Genomic DNA, 6,000 nt, shown 5'->3' with positions numbered 1-6,000 from the left:
TTGCAGAGAGGCTTCAGCCTCTTGGGAACACTGCCCAACCCTGTCCTTCAGTTCAGCCAACGATGACTATTTCAGCTCTGTTTATTTCTGTGACAAAAGAGGCTCTCTTGGAGCTAATCCAAAATTTCTCTCATGCTCTTCAGCTTCTGGAAGAACCTTCACTTTGTTTGGAGTCCTTCTGGTTGTTCCTGTTATGATGGCTCAAAAGCATCAGTAGGGAAGTGCTGAGCTGAAAGTTGATGCAGTTGAAGCTTTCTGAGGGCTGACTTTCTCTGTGTGCCAATAAAAAAGAGCGGAGAGCACTTCTCTGTGGTTTTACCCCATCAGGAGTTCTGGGTAAATAGTTTATGCAGATGGGCTAGCTCCCTTCCCATTATTCTCCCTTTCTGTGAAAAATGAAAGTCATGAAGGTTTGGAGCATGGGACTTAAACGAAGTTTTATGAAATTATATTTTTTCTGCTTTAGAATAAAACCTGTCAGAAGAAAAAAACAAACAAAAATATTACAGGAGTTAAAATTCCCACAACTGTATCCAAGTATTTTTTTAAAATGTCATTATCCCTCCAGATTCAAAGCAATGTTGATGATGCTGTGCAGAGATGCAAAGTTCTTTAGCTGAATCACTCTGTTATCAGATGCCATGTGCTCTGTGAAAACAAAGTTTTTGTTGAGTCAAGGTCAGACAAGTTCTATCAATATTTCTCTCTTACTGACTCATCCAGAAAGTGCCTCCAAGGTTTAAACTGGTCAACCACAGGTAGATTTGAGTGCATTCTCTTAAGTGTCCTCAAACATATATAGTGCTTACTTCCCTTTCTCCACTTCAGCCTCCCCATGAGACATAAGCCTGCCTCATCAGTATCCTCCCACCTTGGTTTGCATCACCACTTGTAATGTTACGATGTAGTTTCAGCCATAGGGTCCTGGGCTGACAGAACATACTCTTACCCCACATGACTCTGGATGCCTGTGAAGAGCAGTTGCCACATTTCTTAGGGGGAAAAAAGTGATTTTTGTGATTCTGCTTAGTGTCCTCTGAGCCATATGATTCTTTTTTAGGTCTTCCTGCCCACTTATTTTTTCAGTTCAGTTTTGACTCTGTGGCTGCTTCCCTTAACATAAGGCATGAGCCTTTAGTTGCAAGTGTTTCTTTCTTAAGCCCACTCATTCCAGGAATTTTTTAGCAGAGCAGCAAGATTTTTTCAACTGTTGCACTGCATACATTCTCTTTCCCACTTTAGAAAAATACTGAAATCACTAGTTGCTTTATCTAATCTTATCTTTTCCAACCCACAACTTTGTAATCACAGGTATTTGAAAAACAGCTGAACAGAGACCAGAAGCAAGACATATTTGATTAGGGCTGGCACTATGCAAATATAGCTCTACTTATTCTGGGCCAGATCCAGACCAAGTCTTGTGGATTTACAGGCTCAGCTCAGCCTGGTGATGTTTGTACCATATTGTCTTCCCCGATATACTGACATATTCTCCCTCACCTAGGCAGTACTGCAACTATAGCTGTGCACAGCAGCCCTTTCCTTGGACAGTACCCTCCTCTGCCTGCTTCCCTTTCAGAGTTGCTTTTGTCTCACTCTCAATACAGTGGCCATCTTTATTTTTCCGTACTTTTAAAACTCGGACTGTTTGTTAGTGTTCTGTTGGCATATCTTGGTCATTTTCCTTAAGCAAGTCCTATCCCAGGTTTCTGGTCTTTACTCCTTTCCTTCTCTGCATGGATTGGGACAGTCAGTGTCTCTTCCAGATGCAGCTGGGTAGCTCCTGCTGGGCTTCCTGGCTGCTGCCTGGTTTTTACTCTACCATCAGCAATAGCAAATGATTCCTCTTAGAAATATTCTTCACTGAATTTATTAAAAATGTCATAACCACTATTAGTCGTGGCAGAAAGATGTACTTACACACTAGTCTGAACCATAGGAATTAATGGGAATATGAGTCCACTGCTTAGCAGGTTTATCATAATGGAAGCAATTTTAATCCCTCTTGAGCCAGTTTAACCAACACACAAAAGATTCTGTAGCTAATTAGCAGGTCTTTGTAGTATTCAGACCCCAATAAATATTAATGTGATGGCCTAAAGAATGAGGTTTATGTTCCTGAATCATACATTTATTAAGTCAAGATTTGACCTTTTTGGAGATTACACTGGCAAACTCCTTCACTCTCTGCAAACAAAGGCAAAAATCAATCTCCTGCAAGCATTCCCTAAAAGAATTCAAATGCCACATCCTACACTTAATGGACACATCTGATTAAACTGAATGCAAGAAGACAAAAGAAATGGAACCATCCTAACCTAGCTACAAAAAGTTAAGAATTAATACAATATCAACATCTTTGAAATGCCATTTATTAGTTTTGAATAATGTCAACAATTACAATTCTTCTCTTCTTCCTACAATAAGAGGACACTATATCTATATATAATTGCTGCTAAAAATCTACACTAACATCCTGCTGAAGATACAATGTCAAACACACCCAAATTAGTAAATGTTAAAATGAAATCTATCAGTAGAGTGATCATTCACTGTCACATAGGCATTCTGCTATTTTCCTCCCAAGCTAATGTTCAATTAGGATTTTAACTCTTGCGCTTCACACACTGTTCTCTTACACAGAGGAGCAACTGATGACAGAGATAGTAAACAACAGCATGGCACCCTGTCTGCCAAAGGGTGACATGGAACAGGCAAGGGCTTGCTTGCTGTGGAGATTCCTGGAGAGGGGGCTGCAGTGCTCAGGGAAATGAATTCAGAAAGGATGCCTGTGACACTTGAATAACATTCACAGTAACTGTGAAGAGCCATGAAAATGAGCTAGAGATGTCATTTTGCCCCAAGAACCACCTGTATTAAATCCCCATGAAACTTTGGCTAGAGCTCTGGAGTGCAGTACTGGCAAAAGCAAAGAGAAACTGCCAGCCTGCATGGGCAGAAGTATTAGAACTTGGTCAGTGATAAGACTCATCATCTACACAGAAATATTTACAGAAGCTGACAAAAATGAGGGTCTATGATCTTGCAGCTTCTGGCCTACTCTGTCTTAGCTTGAGTGTGCTGTGAAGTCCCACAACAGGTGTAGCCTGTGACAAGACTGCCTTATGTCTTATTCAATGTGGTATAAATCTCTAGGAGAGTAGTCCTGTGGTGATTGATCCATTTGAGAATAATGCACTCCTCCCAAATACTTTCTACCATTGGCTGACACAATGTATGAATAGCTGCAAAAATCTGGGATAAGAAAAAACTTTTCTCTTTTATCAGGCCATCATTACTTTAATTACTGTTCTTATTTTACTGAAAGACTTTTTTTCCCTAAAAAGAAAGACCCCCACAGTAATCAGATATGCCTATTGCACATCTGCAGCAATACTGCTACAGTTACTTAGCAACCAGTGAGGATCAAAAAAAGAAATTATGTAAAGGAAGATAAAAATTAGAAGCAAATTGAGTTGAATAAAAAGAAAGCAAATACCATATTAACATTCAGTGTGCCTAAATACATAGGACTGTCTTTGCTGCATGCACCACCAACTGTTGAACATCGTTAAATCAACTTCTACTATTTAAAATCAAAGCTCAGTCTAACTTAGATTTGAAGATGTGTTATCTAGAATCTGATGACTATATCCTCTTCTCTGTTTCATATTAGGAGCAGAAAGACAGAACAAAATAAAGAATGGTATGTTGGCCAAAAGCTTTTGGAAGTAAGTACCATCCCTGTCACTGAGAAGAGAAAGCAACCTCAACAGGACTAATTTACAAGGAGTGAAATTCTACTCCCTCTATTGGAAAAGAATAACCACAAACATTCATGGGCTTTCTGGAGGATTGGAAACTTGGCTGCTGCAGAAGGAAGCACAGACACCTCTGCTGGCCAATGAATTCAGAAAGGATGCTCATACGGACAAATGTTAAAATTGCTCATACGGACAAACACGTCATCCCCTTCTCGCTTGACTGGATCCCTCTTCTTCACAGCTCCCTAGCAGCTCAGACAGGACTTAAAGTTTTCTTTGATTAACTTTAAAAGGTGAAGATTTCATGTATGTTCTGGCATGGAGCAAACATAATAAAATTTGTCTATATGTTTGCCAATCTAACATACATTTTTGGCTTGACTTTTATAATTTAGGAAGGAATTAATCATATTTTGAAAGAAATTACAGTCTTTACTGAAAGTAATGATGCTATGAATTATCACTCAGATTCTCAGCAGGAGGTAATTATGTTTAAGGTAATTTGAAAATGTAGCCCTGCAGTTTTCTTTATAAGTGAGTAGTGTTTCATCAGGAGGCCATATTATATATATCACCTTCCAGTGCCAGGGGAGTCTTAAGTATAAAATATCAGAGACCAAAATTGATTTCTGTACTTAATTATTACATTATTTCTTATGTTACATTTTAGCAAAACTGCTGGCATCTACAACTTATTAATAGTTTTCTGTGGAATTAAATGCATCAAAATGAAAAAATAGTATTTCATTTCATGTTTTCCACTGAAACACTCTTTTGCCAATAAACCCCACATACTTCCTGCACTTTGCTTTCAAATTTGTTTACAGGTAAAACCAGTTCAGGGTAAAGCATCCCTCAAAACTCTCCATTAACTTAATTTTTTTCTAAGCTTTGCTGTTGGTATTTGAAGGATAGTTAGTAAGTCCTGTGTTCAAGACAACCTTTTTGGTCAATGCAAAAACTGTAACAAACTTCTTTTCTTTGAATGACTGACACTTAAAAAGACTTCATGATTTAGTTCAGAACCATTCCATTTAATGGGCTGATGATTTAAGTCTTCCATGGTGGATGAATCATAAATGCTGAAACCTAGCACAGTTTTGGTTTTACTGTTTAATGGGCATCTGTACTGAGCAATGTATAAATAAAAAAATCCAAGTGACTATGCATCATAAATATTTATTTCCCAAATTATCTTTTCCTATCCATCAGACAGACCTGGGACTGATGCTGAAAAATGTATTTGTGATAAACCCTTCCAGCAGCTGCAAAATGAGCAATGCGGACATCTTGGGGTCTTTATTAATTTAGAGGTAGTAGGAAAGTGAGACTGAGTTTCTTAAAATTGTGCCTCAGCAGATTTTGTGACACATTTCACAACATGAGCCAGACAACTGTTTTCATCTTTCCTGTAGACAAAATAAAGATGACTCTTCATATCAGTGCAACTTCAGTTTTATATAAATTTTCAGTTAAGAAGCTGTCCCTCTAAGTCAAGAGCTGTCCTCAATGGTCACTGCCTGTAGACATCATTTCTGTGCTACCAGGTATCTGGCAGTAAAAGGAGCAGAAAGGCTCTAAGAAGTTGGTGGTCCTGCTAGTCTGCTAGTCTGGGGAAAGCTCTTCACAGTTACTATTAACTCTTGAATTACTGGTATTTTCCTGAAAAAAAAAGTGAATTCTGATGGAAATTCATTTATTTAACAGGTCACAAGCCCCCATTGTTACTTGAGCTGTTGTACCATATAATCTTTCACATTGAGGGCTTCTGGGGAAAAAAACAGCAAATATGCCACTCATCATTCTTGGTTTCTACTTTTTGCTATAATGTATTTTTAACAGCTTTAATTATTCCTTGGCTCTTATACTTGAAGTGTTCTCTATGAGTCAGGCTAAAACTTAATACACATTAAATAATAAAAGAGAAGCAGCCAATTAGTAAAAATGCATCCGAGTACTGCGCTATGCAACCATCAAGCAGCTGATACAGGATGTTTGATGTAATTACTGGGGCTTAGATGTCAAATGATTGAACAAGGCAGCAAATCAACGAACTGTGCTTATATAGATTACTAAAATCGAGAGTGGTGAGGGATCTCAAGGTATCAGTCAACACATTCTGCTGCAGTGAGTCATTTTTTGGCAAAAGTTTGCTGATGGATTGTGAAATCTCCTCTGTTGTAGGTTTTAAGAACAAAGCCTTGACAATCTATGCCAATGCTTAGTCACCCAAACC

The sequence above is a fragment of the Vidua chalybeata genome, chromosome 7 (assembly GCF_026979565.1).
Source record: "Vidua chalybeata isolate OUT-0048 chromosome 7, bVidCha1 merged haplotype, whole genome shotgun sequence".
In the NCBI taxonomy this organism is placed as follows: Eukaryota; Metazoa; Chordata; class Aves; order Passeriformes; family Viduidae; genus Vidua; species Vidua chalybeata.
Note: the sequence above shows the minus strand (reverse complement) of the source record.